Genomic DNA, 16,334 nt, shown 5'->3' with positions numbered 1-16,334 from the left:
AGACTAAATTTGTTCAATTATTTATTACACATCCCCATTTACTAAGCAGACCAATTTATTTCCAAAGAAGTTCATTGCAATTATTTGCCTCCTTTATTAATTTTCTATTTTCAATGAAAACTGCAAGGGAGACAAACTTTCAGGTTCAATTTTTTTTTTTTTTTTTTTTTTTTTTTGGTTTTTGGGTCACACTTGGCAGCGCTCAGGGAATATTCCTGGTTCTATGCTCAGAAATCGCCCCTGGCAGGCACGGGGGACCACATGGGATGCAGGGATTTTAGCCACTGTCCTTCTGCGTGGGAGGCAGATGCTTTACCTCCATGCTATCTCGCTAGTCCCTCAGGTTCAATTTTTTTAAGTGGGCCTCTTCTATTTAATTTTAGGGCCAGATGGGTTTAAAGTAAAAAGGAGAGGAACTAGTTTTTCTCCTTTAGACTTTCTCTGCCTATCTTGGTTGCATCTTTATCCTGTCAATCTAGAAACATTTAAAACCTAAATTACCAGAAACTTCAGATGCCAAATGTTCAGATATTAACACTTTGATTAGTTCCTTTCTCTCGGACTCATTCAGAAATTACTGTTATTTCCATGCTGGTTGTAAAATGCAGACTAATTGTAATCAACAGGATATGAGTCTAGTAATCTTTGTTTTAAGCTAGCTATATTATTATTAGTTAGTTTCTATTTATAATTTTCACAATTTCCTAAAACCTTAAGTATTTTGGAGCCATATATTCTAATATTTTTAAGTAGAAGCAATATATATACAGTTCTTTGTTTAGGTAGATTTGTATTTTGTTTTGTTTTGTTTTTAGGGGGCATATTAGGTTGTACTCAGGGTATAATTTCTGGCTTTGTATTCAGGAATCTCTCCTGGTGGGCTCGGGAGACCATTTGGGATACTAGGGATCTATCCCAGGTAGGCTCCATACAAGATAAGTGACCTATCCACTGTACTATTACTCTGGTCTCAGAAACCATCAGTTCTTACTAAAATCTTAGAGATGTCCATTTTTATAAAACCAAAAAATCTAACGTTGATAATTATTTAAAGAAGTATACATATTGCTGAAGTTACACCTCTGTTTGTAAAATAGCCAAATTTCGAATTAAAATTGGCTTAGACTTGCAAGATAAAGTCCTGCAGCTATTTATGTAGAGCTCACTCATCTCACCTTGACCTCTAGTTATACAGCCTTTTCTACAAGGGTATAGGTTCTGAGGTTCAAGGATTTCAGGTGTTAAAGCATTTTATTTAACTTCATAAAATATTTAAAGTGATCATTTCAATTTCTTTATAGACTCAATTTGTGTTTAGAAAATGGAAAGTTTAGACTTATAGTCTAACAAAGTCATAGCAGATAAAGTACCAAGAATTAAAATTATTGGGTTACATATCACTGATCTCTAGTGATGCAACTTGTCCTGTTCATTTACTGCTCTATATGTAAGAGTATCTATTTCTGATTTCAACCTTGTTCTACCATTCCAGTATTCTACACAGAGATGAAATGACTACAAGCACAGAGATGACCACCCACACATATACTTGTGCATATGCTGTATGCTGTCTGATCAGTTTTGCTCCAGCTGCTTTTCTAAACCATTAAGCATGGAAGAGAGGTGTTGATGTGGGACTGAAAAAGATACAATCCCAGGATCAAAATATTCCTATAAGTCAAATTGGACCATCACCAGTCCCCTGCCACTTCTCACCCCACCCCTATTTTCCAGCTCATCAGAGAAGATTCTGTTCTCAACCTGATCTATATGAAGGGAGTCAAGAAAGTGCTTTATCGCTATACGCCAGCAGGTTGAAGTACCACTGCATAGTTATCAGTTGATACTAATTTCAAGGCAAACAGTTAGGTAAGCAGCCCAGTGATGTCTAAGCTTGAAAAGGGCACAAAGGAAGGGAGATGCTTTTTCTTTTTTTTAAATAAAATCTCCATTCCTGGGGCTGGAGCAGTGGCGCAGTAGTAGAACGTTTGCCTTGCATGCCGTTGACCTAGGATGAACCGAAGTTCCATGCCCCAGCGTCCCATATGGTCTCTAAGCCAGGAGCGAGTTTTGAGCGTGTAGCCAGGAGTAACCCCTGAGCATAACTGGGTGTGTCCCTAAAAGAAACAACAACAACAACAACAAACAAACAAACACAAAAGAAACTAAACTTTGTTCCTAATGACAGTAAATATAGAAAGGTTTTTCTCTGTTTTTCTCCAAATGGGTCTGCAGTTGGAAGATGAAACTCAGATAAAACCATGATAAAAGAAAACAGTGAAAATAAGCATGACCCCCCCACTTATTTTCTGAGATATCCTAATCTAATAGATGAATTGGCCCTTCATAGAGTAGTATAGAAACAAGCACCTATTTTATGATCTTGTCTGCTCACCCCCATCATAGTAATGAAGATAAAAAGAAATCCCTGGAAACAAGTCAAGACCAAATAAGCAATTATGGGTCTGGACTAACTTCCCCACCACAAAGAGATCTAGGCTTCAGCACTGAAAATCTCTATGGTAGAGTTGGGATGTAAAGTGTCTCTGAGATTCCCTATTCAGTTTATCTCTGCCAGGGCCAACATGGGGATGTCTGAACAATCTCCCCTTTGAGGTTTTGGGCAGTCATTCATCCAGTGGACCATATCATCACATGGCATTTTCTTTACCTTTTAGCTTCCCACGCTATCTTTTGCTGTTGAGGATCTCCTCCTCTTAGTAGTGATAAAGTGAGGAAATGACTAATTCTGAGGCAGGAAATTTTCTTTCTAATTTTTCTTTGCTCAATATCTGTAGCTGAAAGTTGAGAAATGCAAACACTATGTAGGCTATGATTGTAAAAAAAGATAAAAAATAATTGCACATAAGGTATTTCAGTCTCTTAGATTATAAAATTGATGGATGATATTACAGTTAAAGAGATCTCCCCTTTGGCCAAATCTCTCCATTTTTCTAATTTATAATAGAATACATTTATACAAAATATATACAAAATATGGGCTGTAGAGATAGCATGGAGGCAAGGTGTTTGCCTTGCATGCAGAAGGACAGTGGTTCGAATCCCAGCATTTCATATGATCCCCTGAGCCTGCCAGGAGTGATTTCTGAGCATAGAGCCAGTAGTAACCCCTGAGCGCTGCTGGGTGTGACCCAAAAACAATATATATACAAAATATGATATATTAAATATATAATATATTTATATTAGTCATAGCACAATGAATAACAATTTCTGAGATCTTGTTCAATTTATCCCAGTTCTTTGATGGTCTCCAGGAGTAAGCCCTTATGGACAAATGGAAAAATAAAGGAAATAGAAATATAACTAATTACAGAAGGAAGTCAGGTATTCTTGGCCTCACCTTAGTGGACAGAGAGTGCTATCTCTCATTTTAGGGTCTCCTAACTTCTCAGGACTGTTGCCAGATCAAAGTTATAGGGACACAGAGGACAGGAGAGAAAGATTAAAAATATGGATCTTATAGTGGAATAAAAAATGATCAGACTTGAATACCAAATCCAAAGTCAATAATAATAGTTTACCCAATCTACAACAATACCCAATCTACAACAAGCTGTACAACTGGGGGGGGGGGAGGAGGGGACAGTTGCACTAGCATTTTGAGGAGTAAAGGAAGAAGATGTGGGATGCATGCTGGGAACAGAGGTGGAGGGAGGACAACACTGGTGGTGGGAATGCTCCTCATTTATTGTCACTATGTGCCTTAAATTTAACTGTGAAAGATTTGTAATCCACTTTGACCACAATAAAAATTAAAAAAAGAATATGGACCTTAAAAAGGAATTGGCTAGTATGGAAGGTTATAAGGTAAGCTTACGTGATGCTTGATGATGTAGATGGCCTATACCATGTTGCTTCTGGAGACCAGAAAAGAATTGCCTCAGAATTCCATCTTCGTTTATTTGTTTTAATTTAATTTGCTTTATTTAAAGTTTGTATCACATAATTGACATAGCTGATCAAATACATTTTTCCAGGTAAGTGGGAGATAAATTTTTAAAAAAGAAACACAGAGACACAAAAAGACAAAGTGAAAGAGACAGAAATAGAAAGAGAAAGAGACAGGGAAGAGAAAGAGGGAGAAAAAAAAGGGAAAGAAAGAGAAAAAGAAAGAGAAAAAATTAAGAGAAAGTGACAAAGAAAGCAAGAGAAAATAAAAAGGGAGAGAAAGAAAATAAGAAAAAAGAAAAAGAAAGGAAGGAAGAAAAGAGAGAAACGAAAGAAAAAGAAAGGAAAAAAAGATAAAAGAAAGGAAAGAAAGAAAGAAAAAAAAAGAAAGGAAGACAGAAAAGAGAAAAAGATAAAGAAAAAGAAAGAAAGAGAAATAAAGAAAGAGAAAGAGAGAGAAAGAGAAAGAAGAAAGAAAGAAAGAAAGAAAGAAAGAAGAAAGAAAGAAAGAAAGAAAGAAAGAAAGAAAGAAAGAAAGAAAGAAAGAAAGAAAGAAAGAAAGAAAGAAAGAAAGAAAGAAAGAAAGAAAGAAAGAAAGAAAGAAAGAAAGAAAGAAAGAAAGAAAGAAAGAAAGAAAGAAAGAAAAAGAAAAGGATGAAGGAAGGAGACAAGGAGAGAAGGAAGGAGGGAAGATGTATGTGAGGGAGGGAGGGAGGGAGGAAAGGAGGCTGGGAGGAAGAGAAAGAATAAAAGAAAAAAAGCACAGCAACAAGCAAATTTGCGGAAATTATTGCATTGACAATGTGGTCATTAAGTCATTGTCAGAAGGTTTAGTAAGCTCCTATTGCTAGTTGACCATTCTGTTACTTCATTTGTTTCTGAACATTAGGTGTCTTCAGAGAAACATTGGCATTTAAATTGCTGACTTCCTATGGGGATGACTGAATTAAACAAAATGGAATTGTAGGGCCACTTTCTCCGCCAAGCAGTCCAGAATCATAAACACTATTGCAGATTTTGTGGGTCGTGTTTTCAGCTGTCAGAGCTTCTGGAAATATCAGAAGGCAGGGAGAAGGTGCCCACACTCACTCCAAAGAAGTCCTGGGTGATATCATCCCAAATACCAGCATATCTGCAGTTTTGGTCAGATTGGTGTCTCTGCAAAGATTCATTGAAGAGTGGTGAAGCTGGGTCAAGATTGGCAGCTTTCAGCTGTATGGCTGGTATACCCAATATATTCCAGTCTGGTTTACATCTCTTTTGAAAACAGAGTCTATGGAGCTGGTCATGGTCAGGTACAGACACGGTACCTTGTTTAGCCCATCCTTTGTTTTAATGGTCAACATTTATGGAGCATATTTTTAAAAATGCCTACACACCAAAATCTGTGAAAAAAGGTATTAAAAATAAAGGAAGGACTTCAGCCTTTCCTTGGGATCCTGCTTCAGGAGACCCCTCCATAATCTATAAACTTCCTGACCCTACTCTTCCTTTCTGTTTCCTCTATTGATCATTTGCTCTTTAATCCCTTGCTCTCAGTTTTACCTGCTTAAGAACAAGAACCAGATGTCTGTGCCTGCTATGACTTTAGCATTCTTTCCCTCTTCAAAAAAGGAATAGATATTCAATAAAATGACAAAAATGCTCTCCAGTGTTCTTCAATATGGTAGCTATAGAGAACATGTAAACGTTAAAAAGGCAGTTAAAAAGATGGCCAGTGTGACCAAGGAACAATAATTAATGGCACATAATTTGATTATTTTTATTCCAATAGCTAGATCTAGCCTAACTTCAAAACCTTTTCAGACTAGATAATTGACATCCAGAGAGGTGATACTGTTGTGTCATGGCTACATGACAAGTCTGTGGAAGAAAAATCTGAACTCTAATAATGATGATTTTCTAAAATGTAGTAACCTTATGGTTATTATTGAATGATCTGCATAACTCTTCCCTTAACATTAAATTACTTTTCATTATAACAGAAATGGATCTGTGACAATTTGGAGGGAAAAATCAAGGTGATAGCAGATTCCTTTCTATTGAGATTAAATGTACGTAGATTGAATGGAACATAGTGTCTATGTATAATGTAAATGTGGGGCAGATAAAGATTCAAGGACACAAGAACTAAATTACAATTAAAATATTTTTTTTATTTTTGAAACTAAGTGAAAAATAGTGGAGCTTTTAATTTTCTCCCTTTGTAAATAAGGTAGCTTGGCCTAGAAGAATGAGAACCAGACTACAAACTCCAATAGTCTATCTCCAAATTCAATGCTACTTTCATAGTCTAAATTTTATTTGTATAACATTTGTTGTTTTATTTTATTATAAAAATAAGTTATTTCAGTAAAAATTGGAAAATATTCTTTTAAGTTTTTAAAACTATTTCGCTGCAAACAATATATTCTCTCTACTTTCATATAAATACAGAGGACATTTTCTTATTATTTTAAATACAAACTAGTTCATCAAATACCATTTATATTATTGTATATTAAATTTTATTTTACTTCTGGATTTTGACCAACATTCAGCAATATTCAGGGCTTACTTAGGCTCTGTGTTGAGGGGACTATATGAGATACCAGGGATCAAACCTGAGTCAGGCATGCACAAGGCATATACCTTTACTGCTTTACTATTTGGTTCTGTATTTGGTTCTGTATTTATTTATTTATTTATTTATTTATTTATTTATTTATTTATTTATTTATTTATTTATTTTGGGTTGTGGGCCACACCTGGTGATGTTCAGGGGTTACTCCTGTTTTGCACTCAGAAATCGCTCCTGGCTCAGGGGACCAAACGAGACCCTGTGGGATCGAACCCAGGTCCTTCCTGGGTCAGCTGCATGCAAAGCAAAAGCCCTACCACTGTGCTATCACTCTGGCCCCGGGTTTAACTTACAAATAATACTTGGCCATTTTATGAAGATTACATCTTTTAAATTCTACTTTTTGAGCTGTTTGAACAGTTCATTTGACTTCTATATGACTTTTTTTTTATCAGTGTCCAGTAGCATCAATAACGTTTTATAGAGTTGTGAGAGTTAAATGAAAAATTTTAAGTAAACTTTCTGCCATCGTTAGGGTTTTTTTCACCTTCTATTTACTATTTATATTTTAGCCCATGTCTTGTCTCTGTCATAAGCAGGATTTCACAGATAGAAAAGTAAAGCAGGAATCATGTGAAAACATTGTGCTGCCAGTTTAGAGGTAAACCACAGATGAAGCAACAGTAGAAAGCAGAGAAAGAGTGGAGCAGCATGCACAAAAGAGAAATAAGCTTTCCATTCTGTTCTCTAGTACTACCCTTTACCATACCTTTATGTAACTCTAAATCTTCATTTCAATTTGTATAAGAAAAAATATGTCAAAGTCCCATTTTCATCACTGATTGATTATCTGGAAAATCTTGCAAACATCCTACTCTTTAAATTATGTTTCATAATCTGAAACAGAACTTTTTAATTCTAACAAGTTTTACAGAATACTTTTAAAATAGTAATACTTCACATCCTCTCCACTTGCTTTGCTAAATGCCTCCTAGAATTTCTTTCAACTAGCTTGGTTCCCCATTGTTCATTTCTAATTCAAGTTTTATTCATGGAATCTGCCAGAGGCATCCAGAATGAGGTGTGAAGTGGCAAGGAGGTTGGATAAATGGCCTTCTTTTGACTATCTTCAAGAACACAAAAGTGCTGTCGACTGTAAAAAAGTAAAAGTGAATCTATATCTCTTGCCTACTTGCTATCTGCAAGGCTTTTAAAATTATTTAAGTATAAACCTTATTATCCCCATTTGAATGAGAAAACTCCCCCAGTTTATGAAGGTAAAATAGGTAATAATTGATATTCTACAATAAACATAAAATCGACTGCAGAGTTTTAATGATTAGAATGTAATATCTTCTCTAAAATATTTTAAAAGAAAAATGGCTCACTTGGGGTAGCTGAAAATCCCACAAAGGACATGATGGCTGGTAATAAACTAACATGTGCTTTTACCACTTCCCCCCAAAGCCATGGCATTATTAGTCATCTCTGTCTAATCAGTAACTAGCCACAGGGTCTGTAGCCACAGGAGCTTGCCCATAGTACAATTGTTCATATAAAATAGATAATAAATGGTCTTCTGGATTAAAAAAAGTAGCAAATAAGTAGAGAATTTGCCTCTTCTGCCTCTATTGCTAACAAACTCTGAGAAAACATTATTTTGCATGTTCAGCATAAGAATAGCACCTCCATTCTACTGAGTCTGTATGAAAATGCAAACAGGTGTTAGAAAGCTACTGTTACATTTCCAAAAAATCCATTTAAATAAACATGCCCCAGCTTGCCATAATTCATTGAATATGGAATGAAACACAAGGGTAGTCAAAAGGCACAGGAGGAAATTTAGTGGGAACACAACAAAGAGTAGCTTGCAATAGTGGGAGATGGGAGAATCTAAATATCAGCAACTTCTTACAAAGGAACATGTTGATAAACATAAAAAAGATTATGTTTATATTTAACAAAATACCATAGCCATTAGGTTCCCTCAACTGTTCAAGACTCAAGACTCTAGATGATTGCATTTATCTACTAAAATAACATAAGTCTGCACTTTATTAAAAATTTCTTCTCTAATATGTGCGTTTGTTTTTGGACAACAACTAATGGTCTTCATCAGTTTCTCCCATTTCTGTGATTAGGAATTACTCCTAGTGGTGCTCAGAGGATCACATAGTGCTGGGAATTAATTTTGGCCTCGTGCATATAAAAGTGTATATTTAGCCTATTTAGCCTTTTTGAGCCCAGTAATAAACAAATTTTAAGTAAGAAATATAACTTGCATTTGAAAAGACTTGGAGCATATGCATTATCAATATTGGTCCAGAAATGTAGGTCAGTCGTAGAGCAATTGTCCTGTATGTGTGAGATCCTGGATTATATTCTGGCCACCAGAAAAACCATGATCTATTATCTTCAAAAATTGTGATAATGAAATTGGAATTTTAAGAGTTTTGAACATATTGTTTATTTTCCAGAAAACAAATCCAGAAAGTCTAAGCAATGCATTTGAATTTGTGTAAAGGGACTCTAATTCTAATTATAGCACTTATTATCTCACTAAGTAAACTTCATTTATCCTTACCTTTTTAGGAGATGCTGTGATCCCCTGGAAAGTAGATATCTCATCATTTGATGGTCTTCATTCTCTTGAGTTCTTCATATCAAAAGTGCTCCAGAGAGTTTGAAATAGTGAAAAAACTAGATCCAGCAAATGTAACAAGTAATATGGAAAGTTCTGTCAAGTTATTTATAACTGGTCCTCCTGACTATGAGATAAAGGGGTAATCCATATATCCAAAGAATGAACTCTCTAAAGAGCGAATAAAAACAGTGGACACCAAATGTAGAAGATGTGAAGAAGAGATAGCAACTAATAAAATACTGAAAATGGTAGACCTGATTTCAACAGTACATTTTCTTCTTATGTAACTTCTAAGCTATGAATGCATACAACCTTAAAGGGCATGTTGATGTGCTTATGATTTGGACATGAGAAAGTCATATTACTAAGCAAGAGTGACTAACTTAATGAAATTCATAACTGCAAGTACATGGTGGCATAAAGAATAATTCAGTAGGTTCAGTAAAAAAAAACTGATCTCCCTCATCTTGCCACTACCTATACTGGTGACTTTTTTAGGCAAATGTTATTGTGTCTCAAATGCATTTGGATAGGTTTTTTTTTTGCTCTTTACTGTTTTGTATTTTACAATCTTTCCATGGTTTCCCATAGCACTTATTAAATAGATGGCTCTCAATCCATCTAACACATGAGCATGCTAACACAAAACTCAGTTCTTGCTATATTTCTATGAACACTATCACCTTAATAAATATCATGTCTTAGAATAAACTTTATCCCATGACTATGATTAAATAGTGTGATGGGGGAAAAGTTGTTTGCAGAGGCACTGGAGCATATGAGACTAGAAAGATGAGTCAGGAATTTTGATAGGGCTTTCAAGGTACTTTATTACTATTATCCTTTAATTATATATTATAATTTATATCTTCTGACCCAATCTTCAACTACTGGCACTGAGAACACACAAGCAAATATGAGAATTCAATATTGGCTATATAACTCCCTATTTTATAATCAAACACTAGGAAACATGATTTGTTAATCTATTCTTATTGTTTCGTTACTTTCAGTGTAATTTTTTTCTCATTTCCCAAATGTATTCGTTTCTAAAGACAAAGCGTCTCTAAAGACTTGGCCCAACACTGATTCTGAGATATATCCCTGTCTAGTGATTCATTCTCTGTGTCAAAAAACAAAAACAAAAACAAAACAATAAACAACCCTGCTAGGACCTTCATTTCCTTAACAAATCAGCTTCCCCAAACCTGCAAAATGACCTAAGTACAATTTTAACTTTTATTTATATATATATCTTTTATTTATATAGGTATTTACTTATGTGTTCAAAGTTTACTGCCTCCATTTGGGTGGGGTTGGGGGAACTGGGCCACACTCTGAATCACAGGGCTTTATCTTAGTTCTGTGCTTGGGGGACCCCAGGTAGTACTAGGATCAAATCATCATTGGCAGCATGACTTTACTATATTCACTGCACTCACTCTCAGGCCCTCACTGACTCTATTTTTGTACTTTAGTACTACTCCTCAATCCATGATAGTAATAGGGTCTTGCTTTAGAGAAGTTCCCAATTCTTTATATTAATTTTAAAATTCAGGAGACTCTCACTTGATGGTCAATAAACTAAGAACATGTCCTTTTTTGATCTCATAAATGTTTAAACTTAACACTGAAAATTTTAGAATTCTTCACAGGTGATAAATCTTTCTTCCTTTTGCTTATCCCTGGATTTGTAGCCATCTATCCCATTCAAACCTTTTTTTTCCCCCTTATGCTGACTACATTCAAATAGGGATCCAATTGTGCTGTCAACTGAGTTTCTTCAAAGATTTCAAATAAATGCAAGACAGATTTTTCTCCCACATTATTTCCATTTCCTCATGGTAAATACATACTTGCCTCCAAAAACTCTGGAATGAGGATCAAGGCCTGGGCCTCAGCAGCTAGCTTTCTATTGCAGAAGGACTACTCAGTCTCTCTCATCTTCCAGATTACTTATATAGATGTCAGACACTAAGGAGTCATAGGATCCATATTCAAGATCTCTGAATGGTCCTGATTATGTAAATAACAAGAGAAGTATCTCTCTTACGATCATCACAAATTATGTCTATTAAATGCAAATTTTTTCTTGTCTACAAAATGTGGGTATTATGAAGCACGTGCTGAAACCTTTTTGAAAATATTTTGTATGAAATTTCAGGTTCTGCTGCCTACCATAGGATATTTACAAGTCTACCTTTACATCTTGATGGCAAAATAATTTCTGAGAATACAAATTTTTGTGACAGACTGTTTGATATGCCTTGATTCTCTTATTTGTTGGAGAGATCACTGGCCTGAAAATATTATCACTAAATTTAGTCAATTCTACTAGATATATACATTCTCCCCACAATTTGTCACCCTAAAGGGCCAAATTTTCCACTAATAAGTCCTTATAGAATAATCTTTACCCCATTAAGGCTCACTATTTATCATTTTACATGAACAAATCCTATCAGACAAACCTATTTGACATGAATTTGAAGTATACAAACAATTAGAATCTGTAGAAGGGAAGGGAATAGAGAGAAAAGGGAGCTTGCCTTGCAAATGCTCTAGCCAGGTTTGATCCCCAGTATCACTTCTTGTTCCATAAGCATCACCAAGAATGATCCTGAGCAGAAAGCCAGGTGTAAGCCCTGAGCACAATTAGAAGTGATCCATTCCCTAATTCTGATTGATAAGTCTTATTCAGAAATAGAAAATAGCTTTGAAAAACTGAGCTCAGACTCTTCAAATGGAAAGTTTAAATATGCAGACAAAACATAAATATTCTAGGATTTTTTTGTGACCAAGAAGTATGTGAATAATCGAATCCCTCTTTTATTCAAACCAGCCTTGTTTCATTTCCCTACAATTCACCTCAGTCTTGATGCTTATTTTATTGACCTAAAGTCCCAACTATTTCTACTCTATTAAATTTTTTAGCAAATTTTGAGTTCACCTCTCTTCCCTTTAATGATGCCATATTTATACCTCCAAATTATTGTCTACGTGTGACTTACTGTCCTTGTACACTATCCTTGCACCTTTCCTTCATTAGGTTGTACATCTCTCTAAATTCATCTTCCCTCACTATAACCTCACAAAACACTTTCATTCTTTCTAAACCATACTCAGCATCAACATTTTATATTCACTGTCTTTGGAGTTGGCTGTCTCTAAAATTTATTGTATAAATTCGTATCAACTAGACCTGGTTCTTACTCTGAACCCGGACCTTGTTGTCATGTGATCCAAGTTACTTAGAAAAGCTCCTGAATATACCTTCTTAGTATATTATCTGAGAAGCTAAGTGGAAATGAATCTCTACCCAAATCTCACTATGTCCTTAATATTGACTACATGAAAAAAATGCATGTGAAACACTTAAAACAGTGTTTAGCTCATTTAAGCATTATTTAAATTTTATCTAACATCAATTATAGCATTTGTAAAACCTCACGTGGTACTAAATTCAAGGAATCAAAAGGTATATATTTTACCTGTTAAATTCACATAAAATTTATTTTTATTGCATTTTCAAAGCTGAATTTTGGCCAAGAGGTCTTGAAGATGCTCCTCTTAACTCAAAGAAGACCAAGAGTCAGTTTTAAATTCTTAAATCCTAATTCAAAGAAGACTAGGAGTCAGTCTTCTTCCTGGCAAATGCCCATGCTTCTCTCTCCATGTGAAAATAACTATGAGCAAATGAAGAATAACCAGCCTCAGGAAGAGGTAAGCCCCTTCAAGGCCCAGAACTTTCTACTTTTAGAGGAGAAAACGGCAAATAAATAAATAAAAGCTGTATAAATTTAAATAATTGGAAGGCAGCTTGACTGGAAAAGACACTTTTCTTTTTCACCACAAATGTCACCATCTGGACTTTTTCTTTTTTAATTTCTTTGGGACCTGACAAGTCACTGGGCTGATATAATCACACTCAGTCAAAAATGACAGGCGTATCTCAGCAAGTTAGGGTGGGCAAAGTTCCAGGGTGGCCAGTGAGGACCCAGAAGCCAAGAGGAGGAAAGTTTCAACTGTCTTCCCCTCCTCGATGCCATCCTTCCCCCATCTTTCACAGAATACAAGCATCTCTGAGGTGTGATACACTTAAATACATCACATATACCCCCACACACACTCATGCATGCAAACATGCCTATATTTGTGTTTGAGTGCATTCCTACAATATAACATTCAATTAACCTGTTAGTTTACTCATTTTCCAGCAATAAATAAATAAATAAATAAATAAATAAATAAAGGGCAGGAAAGGCCAAGCAGCAGATTGTGCTGCTATTAATAAAATGCATGTGGCTTCGCTGTGTCTATACTTGTTTTCATTTCTCCCAAACAGTCCTTCATTGAGCAAAGCAGGAATAATCCAAGGAAGCAGCAAAGTGAATACAATTTTCCCTATCAGTCAGCTCAGAACTTTCTACAGAAAGCCATGGGTGCTCAGACAGATCACAGGTACATAAAATATTCCTACCTACAAAATCAACCTTTTTTTTTGTTATTTCCTTATTAATATAATTATTGTTGTCTGTACCATAAGATGTTTTTCCTTTACATCCTGCTGACAGCACATTTTTGTTTTCAAATCAGGAAAATGTTCCATTTTTCAAACTGTTTTGTATGGCAATTTACAAAGCTCTAGCCATTAAGAATATTTTCCTATTGCTCACATTATTGGTATAAGACTTAATATGCACACAAATAGATGTACATATACTATATCTATGAATACATACATGCCTTCATTTGCCAATTTTCTGCAGTATTCATATATGTATGTGTAGATATATATTCTAGGATCATGGACACAAAATACCATGACTTTAGACTTTGTCTGTTTTGGGGCCACACTTGGAAGTGAGTGCCCAGGGGTTACTCTGTCTCTGCACTCAGAAATCACTCCTGGTAAGTTCAGAGGACCATATGGGATGCCAGGGATCAAATCCCTTTAAGCTGCATACAAGGTAAATGCTATCACTTTAGCCCCAGCTTTAGTCTTCTTTTTTTTTCCTAACTTTTAAGTGCCAATTGCTTTTTAACAGATTGTTTAAATTTGGATAACCATTCAGTAGTTTGCATATCTGTTTCCAGGACCACACTACAAGTAGCAAAGAGTCAAGGAAAATAGTCACTTTTATATTAGAAATTAGTCTTTCAGGATATATTTCTTGGTTTGACATGCACACCTAATCGTTAATCAAAAAAATAAATTCCTAAATATTACTCTAATTTCCCTTGTATCATCATTAACTGTACCATTTCCATTACAATATTTGTTCACAAATTATAGTATTGCTTTCCCGAAGACTTCCTTATCTTCATTCTTGTCTATCTCTAATTATATTTAACATTGTGGCCTACATACTATTTATCAAACATGCAAATTAGATCTTGAATCTTTCTTACTTAAAGCCTATAATGGGGCCCTATTCACTTTAGGACAACATTCAGAATTCTTATTAAAGCCCTTTTTTTTTTCTGTAGCATCATCTCCCACCAGGTTCCTCCTCCACCATCATATCCATCATCATATTTTATCTACTAGGCCTTTCTGAATTTTGAGAATATATTCCTATATAAAACATGACATACCTGCCCTTCTGCCTGAAACTTTTCTTACTTTTTTAATTTTACTTTGCACTTGCTCTCACATTTTTACTTTAAATTCATATTGGTGTCTATTTCTTTTAGATGCTATCAGAAGATCCTATTTTGCTTACATGTCACAAATAAATGTTTTACATAGTTTATTCTTTCTTAATTGGCAGGGTTCAGTTCTGCTTCATCCATCATTAAACCACTAGTACATTGCTAGGTATGTGGCAATAACAGATGGTTCTCAGTGAATATAAAAACAAATGAAAAAAAAAAAAACTGGAAGAAAGATGTTACCAGTACTATATCATGCTATAATGAGAGTCAGAGTTCATTGAAACTTTTGGAGCTGAAGGGAAATAATAATGGGGGAATAAAACATTGCGAATCATAGTGGAAAAGGGCTTAGGGAAATTATTTGCACAGGTTGTGGAGAGTGAAAGCATGATCACTTGTGAGACGTGAGAGAGCTCATGCAACAGAAGAGGTGAATGTGAGTCAAATATGAATAATCTTTAATGCCATGATAAATAATGAGTTCTTTATAAGTGAGGAGCAGAGGGTAGACTAATATTTTAAAATTGGAGAGGTCATTTTTTTTAACCATAATTAAAGGTATGCTGTAGAGATACTGCTATAGAGATACCTCTTATAAATGAAGTGTAAAGGTCAGAAAGGTGAAAAATTGGGACAAATAAGACAGGTAAGAAATTTTATCAGTCCAAGCCAAACATGAAGCAAGAAATGTCATTTTAGAAACTAATGTTTTTCCACAACTTTCCTTGCAACTGGGTATAAAATATATGAGCTGGATTAAACCCAACAACAACAGCTTCCATACTTTGAATTCAGTTAAAAACCCAATAACGCAGAAACAACTGAGTTGGTTCATTCATTTGTTCATTCACTTATTAATCTAATCATTAGGTATTAGATGCTTACTAAAACCAGAGGTATTTTTTTTTACCGGACATTGAGCATAAAACAAAGCAAATATAAAACCCCTACACGTGTAAAATCTGTATCTGAGAGGGGAAAGAAAATAAACTAGTAAGTTAACTCTGTAACACAAAGTAAATGTTGATACGTAGTGTAGGAAAAATAAACAGCAAAAATAATGCTTAGAATATGCTGAAGGAGAGTAAATGGAAAGGCTACAATGTAAGTAGCATGGTTATTAAGCTACACTGAAAGGGTGATCCTAGAGCAAAAAGCTAAATCAGGTAGGGAGCAAGTCGCATTATTGTCTGGAGGCAGAAAAAACAAGAGGGAGTGGATAGCAGCTTTGGTGCCAGTGGCCATGCCATTGCCCCATGGCAGCAAGCTACAGCTGTGACACAGAATGTTTAGTGACCGGTTTAGCAGAGGTGACACCAGCTGATAGCTCTACAACCTGATATTGGCCATAGCTCTATCATCAGTCCTTCCCTTTTCCTGCCTGTCATATAAATTTGGTCTTCCAGCCTTCTTACCAAGTCTCCGAATCCCTAGTGAGCCAATCACTAAAATCCTATTTATATGTCAGTCATGAGTGACTAGGGAAGAAGCCTAAATGATGTGAATGTTGAATTCCTAATTCCATGGGAACTGAGGTTCTTTAAATAAGAGGAAACTCTA

The sequence above is a fragment of the Suncus etruscus genome, chromosome 1 (assembly GCF_024139225.1).
Source record: "Suncus etruscus isolate mSunEtr1 chromosome 1, mSunEtr1.pri.cur, whole genome shotgun sequence".
Classification (NCBI taxonomy): domain Eukaryota; kingdom Metazoa; phylum Chordata; class Mammalia; order Eulipotyphla; family Soricidae; genus Suncus; species Suncus etruscus.
The sequence above is the reverse complement of the archived record's forward strand: the minus strand, read 5'-3'. Positions refer to the sequence as shown.